The sequence below is a fragment of the Amblyomma maculatum genome, chromosome 3 (genome assembly GCF_055883805.1).
Source record: "Amblyomma maculatum isolate TAMU_Amacu chromosome 3, ASM5588380v1, whole genome shotgun sequence".
NCBI lineage: Eukaryota > Metazoa > Arthropoda > Arachnida > Ixodida > Ixodidae > Amblyomma > Amblyomma maculatum.
This window is the reverse complement of record NC_139346.1, coordinates 116,625,477-116,640,777: the sequence shown is the minus strand read 5'-3', so window position 1 is coordinate 116,640,777 and position 15,301 is coordinate 116,625,477.

Below are 15,301 nucleotides of genomic sequence, written 5' to 3'. Positions count from 1 at the left end.
ACAGAAGGGGGTGGCCATTTGGTGCCCAGCTTTCGGCAGATCGTTTGAGTCAGAGTTAACTAACAAAACAATGAGAAAGCTTCAACGCTGCTGAACCGAATGTGAAGGGAAAGCATTAGCTGCGGGTGAGCTAGCGTTCTTCTTCTTCTTTTTCATGTTCTTCGTGTTCTTCTTCGTATTCTTATTGTCTTTCTTCTTCTTGTTCTTCTCATCCTTTTTCTTCTTCGTTTTCCACAGGGCCACGGTCACATGTAGACGACTTGAAGACCTAGCGCAGTGTAACTTTCCCTGCAAAACAGACTTTATACACAGCAAGAGACGATACACAGGAACACACACTAACACTGAAAATACACAGAAACAAGGTTCACAGAAAGGGAAAACAAATCATGCTACTATAGAGGGAGGAGGAAGATGAGAAGGAAACGCAGGGAGGTTAGCCGGTAAAGGAACTGGTTTGCTAAATGCTACTATAGAGGCTTTGCGTTCACATCAATGAACCATGCACGAGTGAGTCAGAACAAATAAACACCAAGGAGTCCATCGGGCACTGCCGCAGACCGACGACTGGACAGTCAGGATGTGGCCGTCCTGTAGACGAGCGCCGCTCCCTCACAGATCAGCGGTCTTGCCGAGCAGAGCATTGATCCCGGGGGCAGAGCAGTAACACTTGATTCGCTGCAACACTCGCTGCAACACTGGCTCTAACATTGGCTGGCTTGCCGACGGAACGTGAACTCAATAAATACGGCTCGCCGCGTCTGTCTGTTACAACGCGCCAAGGCCGGCACGAACATACACGTAACTTTTACTCTAGAAGCGTTCCATCTTCATCCCGTCTAGACGCGCGTCGTCATTGGTCAGCTTCGGCCGAACCTTCAGGAGACATCCAGCTGCTTCTACGGCCGAATGAGTCATCGTCGCCGCCAAGTGATGCGGAGGGGGTGACGCCGATGCATGCAAGGCAACGCGCTCTCCTCACGCGGCAAGCGAGACATTTCTCTAGTCTTCTATTACCCTCTACGCCACCCCATGCGCGCGCTGCGCTGACTAAACGAAAATGTGCGCCGATTTCGTGACAGGGGGTAATCCAAAGTAACGTGACATAGCGTGGCGCGTGGCATGACGGAGACGTGGTGGGAGATTGATCGGGAAACATGGCGTGCAAACGGACGTCAGCGCTGTGCGATGCCACACGCCGCCTTCGGCGTCTGCAGCGCACCTGCCAAAGTTGCAGGAGACAAAGTGGAGTGCAAGGAGATGAAAGTCGAAGAGCGAACGGCGAGAGAGTTTGGTAAGTGATTCGTAGCTTAGTGGCTTGGAAAGTTATGGAGAGAACAGATGACTGCAAAGTGGGAAGGTGACTAGCGAGGAAGATAGAGGCTGTGGTCAAGGCGAACCAACGTGCAACTTCAAGCGGGGTTGAGAGACGTTCTTGGAATGTGGCTACGTAGGTTTGATTTGATTTGTTTGGATTTGTGGGGTTTAACATCCAAAAGCAACTCAGGCTATGAGAGACGCCGTAGTGGAGGACTCCGGAAATTTCGACCACCTTTAACGTGCACTGACATCGCACAGCACACGGGCGCCTTGCTTTTCGCCTCCATCGAGAAGCGGCTACTTAGGAGGAGGATGCTATAGCAAGAGAGGATCATTGCGGGCCCGAAGTGTGGCCGTCACCGAAAGAGCTCACAATGACTATCGCAAAAAAAAAAAAAGTAGAGCCGATGAATGCGATCTAGTACACGCTCATTAGTGTAACTAAACAGGCGTACAGGTTAACACCCACTGCGGAAGGCGATTATTCGAAAGATATTCACAGCGTCACTGCAGCCCGGGGCAAGTTCGGATACACCTTCGTATGTTTGAAATTGTAAAAAAAAAGAAGTAATAAAAATATATACAAATATATTTTCTGTCATAACGGAAACAATGCTCAAACATTCTGTTTACGCATTATTAGCCGGCGTGGGAATTGGTTCCCTTAAGAATGCTCTATACATTTTGTTTATACAGCTCTCTGCGCTGTCCTGTCACTAGTTTGTACATTTGAAGAACTTACCAAGCATCTAAATAGCTCATGGAGGAAGGAAAGCTTAGGAGAGGCACTGACGTCATTTTTTTGAAGCCGGCGCGGCCGCGCCGCGACCAGACGCTGCAACGTCTCTCCTCATCCTTTACCCTTTCTCCGCGACGCTCACGTACCTAGGGCCCTTAGCAACGCTGTTGCTAGTGGCCCGAGTTTTCATAGCAACAGCGTCGCGTTGCTAATGGCCCGACTTGGCTAACCCTAAATTTTGACGGCACTTCCGCCACACTCTCTCCAATGCATTGGGAGTGGCAAGGGCCTCTCCTAAGTTGTTTCCTTCCTCCATGAAATAGCTGAATACACGACTCCACGAAGGAAAAAAAATGTTGAATTGATTGTTACAACTAACTTTAATCGCCCATGGCAGGGCGTTTAGGATTTCATTTTGATTGATGCGCTAAATGAAACCCTCATGCCATGTCGGTAGCCTCTCGTCGACGCCTGTGTACCCCAGGTTGTAGAAACCCGCTCCGAAGCCATACAATGCTGCAAAGCCTTCCAATGCTTCCAATGCATACTTGTGCATATCTTGTCATGCAACACTGCACTGCTTACATCACACTGTTTCCACCATAGCGGGTACCAAAACCTACCTGTTGGAACCTTCCACTTTCATAAAAATGGCTAGGAAGCGACGGCGCAAGACCCTTGAGCACCTCCGCAATGGAAGACAGGAACGCGCCGAGGAACAGGCGCGCCCCCTTCCCCCTATGCCGGAGTAATTATCGAGAGCCACACAGACATTAGTCCACCGCCTCGCAACTAATACCTCGTTAAACCCGTCATTGAGACGAAAATTATTTCACAACGACCGCGACGAAGGGATATGACGTCCCTGCCGAAGTCCGACCACCGCTCCCTATATATTATAGATACTGTCAAGCGTATTCTGATATTCGAGTCAGGCCTCTCGCCGATCTGCCCGGCCAGCTACATCGACTGAGTCCTTCCGCTGTCTATCGACCACGCGGCCGTCGTTATGAACTCTGGGCATAACTTGGACAGTTGGTTGGCTAGCACCGACCTCGGCCGCCGGGACTGTGGTGGGGCCAGATGCCCGCACAGATGCCAGCAGCAAAGGTACATTACAGGGCTGTCAACAAACATGTTTCAATTAATCAATCCCATACACGAACACAATGTCGTAGTATACAATACCATGACTTACCTTATCGTGCCTTATCCTACCGCACCATATCACGCTATACCGTACCTTAAAACACCTGATCTTATGACACCATACCATTACAATACATTAAAAAAGGATGGAGGAGAGGCATAGGCGTTCAGCGTTGTCCATGTGTCTACAAAACGGCAACTAATTAAGAGCACAAAAGACAAGGTAAGTCTAAAAAGACCAGCAACTTCGATTAATTGTACCGAATACGAAGTATGAGAAAAAAGCCTGTGTCATACTGTCTAACAGGCAGTATTGCTGTAATACGGAGCTTCAGATGGCAATAGAGGACAAAGTGGGAGTGAAAAGATATATTTGTAGCAGTATGGATCCGGGAGGATTAGTGTTAGTATCAATGAGGTCGGGAATAGTATTTCACTCACATATGAAAATGAAGAGGAAAGATTGTTCGAGCCATCCATACGTTGCTCAAGAAGCTAAATAAATGGTGAATATCTCAATGAAGCGGATAGAATGATTTCGCAACAAAGAAATGGTCGACATATTTAGGCGCTTCACTATTGGTTGGATGCTCTGAAGGAGCCTCCCGAGCCAATACGTAGGCAAGTTTTCGTGCTGCCCTGGTTAATATCCTTGTACAGATGGCGTGTCATAGCATAATTTAAGCACGTGCAATGGAATTAAACCTGATTTCATTGCATTCACACACAGCCATCAAAGTCGGCCAGTGTCATTTGTTGGAGAGGGTCTTTCGGGGGCCATTTCCCGTTTTATTCCCGAGTTTTAACCGCCTCAGTCAGTCATGAGTCCGTGTGAGGATTGCATTGTGCTGAGGCTTATCATGCTCTTATTTTACTACATGAACCTCTGATTCCTACGCTGATTGTTTGCTAGATGCACGGAAATGGTACGTCTCCTGATACAGCCAAGTGATCTTGGAACAGGAAGCTAACAACCACTTCTTTTTGATATTGGAATTGTCAGTGATCAGTAGGCCGGCCGCCATAGTTACAGATTAGAAAACAAAACAAGGAAGAATAGTTATGCAAGAAGCCATGTTGACGGCGTCCGTGCTTGACGTCACAGTGCTACGATTTTAGCGGCGCCAGTGTTCGCTATCGGGGTTATATCGACTCCATCTACACAAGAGATACTCTGTGGTGGCGAAGCTCAACCTACGCCTTGATGAGGAGCACATACGTCGAATGCCCACAGGAGGGAGTTTGACGTCGGATCCGTCAGGGGAGAAAATCAAGAATAAACACCAACTTGGATTCCTATTTAGGGGAAAGGAGAAAGTCATCTTTCGTACACCGGAAGCTGAAAAAGATGCGTCGATGTGTCACCACACCTGTCGATATGCGTGCCTCGTCTTAATCTTTGTCCTTTGCCTTTTGACTGATTTTTTTAAAGAACATGTACCAACTGAACCAAGTTTCAACTCTGTTGCAACTCTGCTGAAAAACAAGTCTCCCGCTAGAGTATGCAAGCCGCTTGCTCCCGTGCTACGGAGCCGCCCTAGAGATTTCGTTGCCGCTCGGCTGATTTATTATGGAGAAAACGCATATGATCGTCACAGCAGATCAAAAATATTGCTTGTGCATTGCCGGTTGTCATAGCAATTGTGACGCCCGCTTTTGTCGGGCCACCGTAGCGGAGGACATGTGGCCCCACACGGAGGATAGTAATGCTAAGGTGATAGGGGTAGGACCCCTGCGGCAGGGGCTCTACCCTCATCACCTTAGCACCAGTAACCTCCATGTGGGGCCAGACTTGTCCTTTTTTATCAGAGTTGCGAAGAAACAATTGTTCAGGATGGTGCCATACAATTTAGCTTCCCATTCAGCATCTATCTGCTGGTGCGCCTTTCCTTCTCTAAAAACAATCAATATTCATTTTAGGGAAGGCATACTTTTCCAAGCTGTTACCCTGTTCCAAACAAATCACCAAGCAAATCCATTCCAAAGTACGCCAAACAGCTCTTTCCTACATTTTATTAGGTATAAGCGCAGTTGAACCCAGCCTAATTTTAACTTTGTGATGATAGCTTCAAAATGGTAACTGCGCTTTAGTTCTCTTACTACTATCTTGCTGTGTCCTTGTAGAGCTACTGGTGGCAAAGTCCTGTTCGAGTAATGCAATGGCAAAGTCGCCAACTCTCTACGGAAACGAAATTCTGTATTTCGCCCTTCATCACGGAAAAGACACGCACACGCACGCACGCACGCACGCACGCACGCACGCACGCACGCACGCACGCACACACACACACACACACACACACACACACACACACACACACACACACACACACACACACACACACACACACACACACACACACACACACACACACACACACACACACACACACACACACACACACACACACACACACACACACACACACACACACACACACACACACACACACACACACACACACACACACACACACACACACACACACACACACACACACACACACACACACACACACACACACACACACACACACACACAACCGCAAACGCAAGCGCAAGAAAGCATATGTTCAGCGGCGACACCAGAAGGACAGCAAGGGATAGCACGAATGCGATCTATTGGTAGTTGTGGACCAATTCTTATTTAGAATTGTGAAGTATGACAGTTTTCATTTTTATTTTAATGGGCCACTTTAGAAACAACTGATGATTCGTTGCAAACCGCCTTGCGGTCACAAGCATTAGTACAAATTCTTTCCGTTCTTCTCTTTTGCTACGTTCCTCAAAGGTGTTCAACGCAGGCTTTAGAACCAACTCAATTCTGATATATAAAATAACCATGTAGACTTTACTATTACTGCCCGTTCGCTTTCTACCTTTACTTTATTATGTTCTCATTTTTTTTTTTTAAATAAAATATATTTTTCCCTTGATGACATCCGGTATTATTAGTATTACTTTACTATTCGCATAATTGTTTATACGGAAGTGCACAGGCAGAGGCAACAGATAAAGAGAGAGGGAGAAAGAGAGAGAGAGAAAAAAAATAGAGATATTGAGAAGGGGGCAAAGGCGTACTAACTCACTCACTCACGCATTCGCTCTCTCCTTGTAATGCGATGCCTGCCGCGACCTTTACGAGCTTTACAATCTATATGTTATGGTATATTAGGTATAGCCTTGTTCGGAGTTCATTAGCCAAATGCGTAGCTTTCGCCCTCCTAGTAGTTAAACATTGCTCCTGACTTACTCTCTGCGGGAAATCACTGTTAGTCTTCTGTTCATGCTTGAAGGCACGTTCGAATGCTTTTCTGCAACGATCGGGAAGAGCCATCAGCCTCTGCAGTCGATCTCGCCTAAATGAGTCACCGACAGGCCGAGCTACTTTGCTTCTCTTAATAACGGACAAAAGACCGAACGCCGGCAAAGAAAAGCCTTTCGAGGCGCGAAGCAATCAGGAGGAACGAATGCATTCCACCGCAGAGTCCTTGGGGCCCCCAAAACGACGATCATAAATCCACGGTAGTCTATAGGACGAAGCAAGCTCGAGCGGTATATAGGCCACTACGCACAACGTGACCGTACGGGCATCGAAGTACGTATAACTACAGCCGAGGCGAGGACTGAAGGCGCTTAGGAAGCAATGAAAGCACACTCAGCGGGACGCCCATCGTCGTCTTCGTGTACCGGACAATTCAGCGTGGAGCGGGAGAGAGGCGCGGTTAGAGTAAGTGTACGCGTCAGCAGCAGTGAATGACACCCCGAACGGGTGGGTTCCTCCCGCTCAGGAAAGGAAGAACGCGCTGATGAACTCCGCGCGCGGCCTCTGTCGTCCCAGCGCCGTCCTAATCGAAATCGGGGCCAACCCCGGCAAGTTGCACCGCCCGGGCCACGTCCGTGCGGCGTTCAGCTTATAACAAAGGCGCATTGGCGGCCCGGGAAAAGCCCATGCGACCTTGGCGAGGGCTCGCGACCTTCATGCTTCGCCCGCCGCCGAGGAACCGTTATACTACTCCGATTGCTGCCGCCACCGACGCCACTCGCGTTATATCAAGGCGACGACGTCACGTCACAGCGACGGGACTGAGACCCACTGAGCGGAGCACCACGCCCCGCCAAGCTGAATCGAAGGGGCTCTACTATATGCTTCCCCGCGTACCCTCGTCGTAGGGGCGTAGTAAGAAAAAGAAACGACAGAAATGAACTGCGCAGAATGGAGATTGGAGGTCGCCCTCGCAATTCAAAGTAGCGAAACGCATTCATGCAAACATTGGTCTCAGGCGTCTGGCATCCAAGAGTGCGCAATACTATAAGCGCGCAGCTGGGGGGGGGGGGGGGGGGGGGGAGGCGTGCATGCGGTTGGGCCGCAATAGAAAACCAGCGGCGTGTTTGTCTGTTGGCGGGTTCCTGGGTGCACAGCGTATGCGAAATAAAAAAACGAAAGAAAACAACGTACGAATGTGCTCTGTGTTTCCGAATAATGGCTGTTCTGTTTTCAGCGCTCTCTCGCCTTCGCCAATCGGCTCTCGGGCTCAACTCTCAGCTCCCTTCGCATTCTATGCTGCCTCTTCGTCTCTCGCCCTCGTGGGAAACTTTAATGGTGCCCGAAAGAAAAAGGTGCTTTATTCCGGGCTATGTTTTGGTCCTGTTTTCTTTTCTTGGAGGAAGCAGAGGAGGCGGCTGCCAACGGACGGACTGGCCGTCCGGCGTGGTCACTTGGCTGGGCAGGCTGCCCACTCTTTTGACTCGTTTCGTTTTGCTTTCTTTAATCGTCTGTATTTTGCCCCGTTCGTGACTTCGCGAATGGACCTACAAGGGAAAACCATTTGGAAGGAGCAGCGCTCCGCTACGGCGAGCAGCCGCGCCGGACTGCGGCCCGGCCGAATTATCCGCTCCTGCGCTAATCGTCGCTGCGCTGGGGCGGGCGCTGCTTTTTCTTTCTTTTTCCGGTGGTCACCTTGGTGCAACGCGGCCGGGTCCTTTGTTGTTACGGTTTCGCTTTCTACGCCAAGTCGGGGTTATATTTTGTTACTTTCTTTATGTAATTATTTTTTTGTGCCTTTAGAGTTCTCTTTAACAGCTTTCCTTTCGCCTTCATGGTACGTTTTATGTTCACTGATGCCGTCTAGCATAAGAAAGTGCCGAAACACTGAAAATGAATCGAGGCAACGGAGCCTGGCTTTCACTGTAACGCATACTTCTCCAAGAATCCGAATGCCCGACAGCTCGATATTTGAAAGACAACTCAATCTCTACTTCGTGCATCGGCTCTAGAAGGTTCGTGGGGCACAATTTTCGAGCTATCACCGCTGAGAACTGAGCAAAGGAGCAATGAATGGGCGCGACTTTCAATGCCAGCAGCGCGCGCCCAATGATTGCTCTGAATTCTACTGGGAAACTATCATGACACGGCCCGTGCACGCGATTCTGCTTTCGGTCCCTACCTTTCCCTCTCCGCCATCTTTCTTTACTCTCTCCCCTAATTCCTTGCCTTTTTTCCATTCGAGGCGGTAATGTCTCCGTCGGCGACTTCGTCCTCGGGTGTAAGTTGGGTCCCTTCCATCTCCTCCTTGGGTTGCCTTCTCTGTGCTTCCTATAGACGACTGCCTAATTCATGCTCGCGCAAACGGAATGATGGCGCAGTTAGGGCAAGGGAGCGGGAGGAAGTGGAGCGCACGGGAAGATGTCGTTTGTCTTAACGGTGTCGCGCCCGTTTGTTCTATGCGAAGTGCGCGCACGGCCGCTTCTGGCTGCTTTGTCTTCCAGGGTGTAGAACAATGAGGGCCGCTCCTTGCCTACCGCCCACGCCGTTATCTCCCCGAGTTGCGCGCCCGCGTAGCCCACCTCGGTCGTGGAAAGTTGCTCCCACTTTGAGGCTGCGCGCTGATGAAGCATTGCACGGAGACAGGCTGCTTCGTTATTTATCGCTCGTTGAGTTGGCGTCCCTATAGGATCCGGAAATTGAGCAACAACGTATCATTTCGGAACCCTGATAACGGCTGCTGCTTAGAGCAAATAAGTACCACGTTGTCTGCATCTAATGTCTGGAGAATCTACAATGTAGTATACCTGACGGACGTAACTGGTCGTGCTTTTGAGCATTAGGCCAAATTTCTGTCAGCGCATTGCTGTTCTTCGCGCAACAGCAACCAAGATATGTTTATTTACATGCACCTAATCGGCAAAATGGGGCTGGTGCACTATTTGTGTCGCAGAAACCATTAGACATTTCATGTAAGAAGATGCCTCTGCATGAGTAGATTTTTAATTCTTCACATACCCGCCGCGGTAGCGCAGTCGTTAGGACACTTAATTGCTTTACCCAAAGATGCGGGACCGATTCCCGGCCTCGGCGGCCGTTTTTCGATGGAGACGCAAAGCATGGCGCCCGTGTGCTGTGCGGTGGCAGCGCACGTTAAAGAACTCCAGGTGGTCGAAGTTACAGTAGCCCTTCACTACGGTATCTCTCATAGCTTGAATCGCTTTGGCACGTTAAATCCTCTTAACAAAACCTAAACGAATTATTTAGTTTTCTTGTGGGTTTTGATTCACCAATTGCTAAAGATGAATAAACATAACGTACAGATGCCTCGTGTACTGTACAATCCAGATTGATGACCCCCCCCCCCCCCCCCCCCCCGCGCCCAAGAAAAGAGAAAATTAGTACACACGATCAGTGATATTCGTGGGATGGGGGACATGCTGTTGGCGTCTGTTTAGAAGCGCTACAGCTTCTTAACGAATTCGCGCCTCTAAGTTTCTTTGCTCATGTAAACGGCATCTGGAAGCTTCTAGAGGCCTCTGGTATGCTAGGGAACAAAATCGAGTTAATGAAATTCTATCGAAATAAAGAAAACAATGACATGGGAAGGACATTTATTGCGAAGGAAGGGTAACCGATGTTCTCTAGGGATGACAGATTGGATTCCAAGGGAAGGAAAGCGTAGCTGCGGGGAAGGCAATTTAGTTCGCCGGATGAAATTTTGCTGTGGTCAAACGGATGCATGCAAGCTAGCACAAGACAGGCTTAATTAGAGGGATATGAGAGATATATTTGCCCTGGACTAGGGAAAGTCCGGTTGACGATGATGAGATGTCTATAGGGTGGGTGGCTTTGTTGAATGGGTGTAGATGGTGGCTTCTGGAGAGTGGTGGTCGGTATGAAGGCGGTCGGTGGAGGCTCTTAGGTAGGAGATAGAGCTTCCCAAACTGAAAGGTGGCCAGATGGTGGACACATCTCGTGCCGACGTGAACTTCGGAGATTTTGTTCTGCGATAATGGGCGTTATAATATGTTAACGCAATAAGAAATTCTGGGCTTTATCACTGCGGAATGTGTGATGCCTGTCATATTTGTGCACGGGTATGTTTGTCGACTTTGTATGGACAAACTATTTTGTTATGAATTTATCGCTTAATACTGCTGACTACCTTCCAGCTGTGGAAAAAGGAGTGGTGCAAAATTCGGAAATGAATAAACATGATTAATAAATAAACGTCTAAATCATTCGAATAAATAGATTTAAAGCAGGCAGAATAAAGCACTGCTGCGGCGAACAGGATGTAATAAACAGAATGGCTTGTTGGGCGAGTTGGTTGAACATTATGTTAAATAACGGTGCTAGAACACGGACAAATAGAAATGTGTGTTTGTCTCTTTCTATCTTTCCGTGTTCTAGCGATGTGCTAACATAACAGGATGTAATACTTTGCATTCACATGAAACTATGAGGATGAAGGTGTTCGCTTTAACAGCGGAGTTGCACCTCTATGGGTGCAGAACTAGAATGAGTTTGTCGCTATCTATGTATGATATGTATGTATATTTGTAAATATAATTGTATGATATGTCTGTACGTATGCGATGTATGTATGTATGTATGTATGTATGTATGTATGTATGTATGTATGTATGTATGTATGTATGTATGTATGTATGTATGTATGTATGTATGTATGTATGTATGTATGTATGTATGTATGTATGTATGTATGTATGTATGTATGTATGTATGTATGTATGTATGTATGTATGTATGTATGTATGTATGTATGTATGTATGTATGTATGTATGTATGTGTATGTATGTATGTATATATGTATGTATGTATGTATGTATGTATGTCATCATCATCAGCCTGATTATACCCACTGCAGGGCGAAGGCCTCTCCCATATTTCTCCACTTAACCCGGTTCTGTGCTAGCTGCATCCACCTGACCCCTGCGAACTTCTTAATCTCATCCACCCACCTAACTTTCTGCCGCCCCCTGCTACGCTTTCCTTCCCTTGGAATCCAGTTTGTTACCCTCAGCGACCATCGGTTGTCCTCTCTTCGCACTACATGTCCTGCCCATGTCCATTTCTTCTTCTTAATTTCCACTAGAATGTCGGTAACTTGAGTTATTTCTCTGACCCAATCTGCACGCTTCCTATCTCTTAATGTTACCCCTACCATTTTTCGTTCCATAGCCCTCTGGGTTGTCCTCAACTTAAGTAGAACTCTCTTGGTTAGCCTCCACGTTTCAGCCCCATAGGTGAGTACAGGCAAGACGCAACTGTTGTATACTTTCCTCTTGAGCGATACCGGTAAGCTGCTAGTCATAATCTGCGAGTGCTTGCCAAATGCGCTCCATCCCAATCTTATTCTTCTTGTTATTTCCTTGTATGTATGTATGTATGTATGTATGTATGTATGTATGTATGTATGTATGTATGTATGTATGTATGTATGTATGTATGTATGTATGTATGTATGTATGTATGTATGTATGTATGTATGTATGTATGTATGTATGTATGTATGTATGTATGTATGTATGTATGTATGTATGTATGTAATCAAAACACGGCATAAACTACTTGATGCGGAACCTGTGAGACCTTGTGCGGAGCTGCGCAGAGGTTCCGCTACAAAGCCAATATTCACTTAACCCCAAGAAATCATACCGAAACGGATCTTTTTTTATTATTTGAGGCGTTTATAAATGGGGAGTTAGTAGGGTAATAATTGTAAAGGTAAAATAAAATTGCCTATAGAGAGCGAAGGAAAAACCACCACATAATGGGACCCGAACCCCCGAGTTCCGTTTGTCGCGAAAGGCCGGCCAGGCTGCACCAAGTCAGCTACTGAGAGGCGGCGGCTGTTGAATCTTGTATGTACATTTGGCGGTATCACTTTGGGTACAACATAACTTTAAGGGGGTCCATGTACGCTACACTTGTCCCCAGCTGCGCGCTTAGGACGTCCTGCCTTACTGTAACACGCAGGGACGTGATCGATGCTACAAGTTGGGCATCATGTATTGTATTCATCGTTTTTGTTACTACATCAAGAAAAAGCGATTGCATTGCTAATCGTGTTTTATTTTTCGTATTATATTTGTTAAAGCTGAATCTATTATAAATTATCCGCACTGTTTATTACCGCACGCTCTCGTTCATGCTTCTGCATTCGTCTTGGCCGCCCGTATTAAATACTGCACCTTGTCTGAGTTGTAAATTTCATAAATACTTCGTCTCTGTCTTTTCATGTCTTTTCATAAGAAAAGACAGAGACGAAGTATTTATGAAATTTACAACTCAGACAAGGTGCAATATTTTAATATCGATGGCTCACAATAATGTGAGCCATCGATATTAAAATATCTTTACTTATTGCAACAAGTTTCTCAATGAGAAGCTCATGCTTCATGTGTACACAAAACACCAGTAAGTGCTCTACATGCTGTCACCATTCCTCACAGCTAGTGTCTGCGTTGGATGTTGATGTGTCATCGACAATAATAGTTTTCGTTACTTTTACCGAATACTAAAATGTCAGAAAAAAACACTATATTGTCGGTAAAGGTATTTGCAGGCCCGGTTCAAATGCTCACACAAAGCTAACGTTAGTTAGAAAATATCTGGGTTTTGACGTCTCGAAGCGATGCTTAGGAAGTACTAGGGGAGCTTTGGGTGTTGCTGTAGATGAGAACTCAGGAATAATTTCGACCCTTGCGGATCATTAGCAGGCACTTTTATGGCACAGAGCAACGGCATTTCAACACTGCGCCTTCATCGAAATGCGGCTGCGCGGCGGGCGGGATTCGATCCCGCGACCTTGAAATCAGCCTCCAAAGCCGCAGAGCCACCGCGGTCGTGAACCTCGTTTCGTTGATGAATGTACTGCCTAGCTTACTTTGCACTTCGCGCTAACGGCAGAGTATGACATTTTCGTTTCCTCCAAAAACTACAAGGATGTGTCTGCAAATGTTCTACTTGCACGCAACAGGTCACCGACTACACCTCAGACCGAAATGTGTTTCTTTGACGGAATCTGACAATAATACAGTGTAACACTCTCCGTTTTTATGAATATCGATGCGGAGAGCGAACTTCTCATCGTTCAGGAAGTAATTGCGTGGCTCGTTAACTCACGCTTGACTGACAGGTGGTAATTTTCCATGAACGATTTTAATATCACGAGTGGCGTTTACTCTGCCCCTGTACAATGAGCAAAGACCTTAATGACAGTGCTAACAGAGAATGTCGTCGGATAATGCCAGCGTCCTTGTTTAACGGTCTAGGTGACGGGTGTGACCCCGAAGCCACATCACTCTCCGAGTTCGTTATCCCATGCGCAAAAGCTGCCTACACACGATTTTCATACGATGTCCCTTTCCGGAAGCAAAGCGGCCGATGTTCCGGGCTATGTGATTGGCATTGTGCTTAGGAAGGCGTCGAACCGCTCAATGCAGGGACAACGTTAACGACTATTGTTGTCTTGCACTGGGCTGTAGAGAAAAAAAAAAAAAAAAGCAACAAGCTTGAGTCACTCACTCTCCCAGAAGTCTGGACCCAAGGACCTTGGAAGGTGAGGCCGATAAATGCAGTACGCTTCACACCAAAAGGCCAGATTGTTCAGAGAACTGCGGCAATTTGTCGCAGTTGACGGAGAGGCCCCAGTTTGAGGTGGCATGTGACCGTCCTTCAAGTAAGCTTGAGATAATGTAGCAGAGCAGACGCCGTTTGCGGCAATGCCTATTAGCCCAACCAGCGACCTCGACACGACTGTCGCTAAGTGTCAACTCTTGGACGAGAAGGCGTCTGAAGGGAGCACCCTCTGATGACCGGCTTAGCGGTATTACGGTATTAAAAGCTCACCTAAACAGCACGGTCTCTATAGCTATCAAACTTCAGCAGCCATCATTGTCTACCACCTAGTTTCAATAGAGCATACGCCGAGCCATAGTGCAATTCGTTTCGGATTTGAAAGCTGTCAATCAAAATTCAAGAGGCTTCGCTAACGTTAACGACACTGAAGACAAATTACAATATCGACAGAGCGCAAAAGCAGTCCCGCTCCTGTCAACTTCGGGACATGGTCGGAAGGCAGCAAGCCTTGCAGGCTCCTAGCGAAGCGGCTACAGTGAAGTGTGCAGCTTCAAAGCCATAGCACGGTCCGTAGTAGTTAGGAACACCCTAATTGGGGCCACATTAGGAGCGCAGGGAGGGGGGGGGGGGGGGGGGGGGGGGTTCGATGTCAGACCCAACCCTCTGACATTTTCTTAGCGTTGCATCCCCTCTCGGTTCGACCCTTTTTCTTTTCTTTCGTGCCTAATATTTTCGACCAGTGGCGTATCAGAAGCCGCGAAAAAAATATATATATGGCTATGCCGCTGAGCAACATCATTACTAACTGATCTGATTCTAAATGAAATGGCACGGTAGTTGATTCAAACACGTTGCACTAAAACGTTTCTCCTACCCTAAATGTTCTTTTAGACGCTCCAGTATAGAAGCTAACATTTCGGCTACGTTTCGCCTAAGTCCGCAGTTCACTACGCCAGCCGTTCGCGGCATATCCGCTACACTGTCCAAACGCTGAACAAAGGCGCTCGCGTCTTGCACAATCGCAGCCCAGTGCCAGCGTCGAAGAACTTCATTGCAGTCACGTAACTGTTCGTTATATACACAGCGGGCGCTTTGCTTTCGTAAACGCACTGCAGTGGCGGGGAAAGCTCTGTTGCTTTCGCAGAAAAGAAACCAACGGGAGCAGCAAAGCTTCGACGAGCGCAATCTTTCGCGCGGAACGCACAAAACTGTTCCC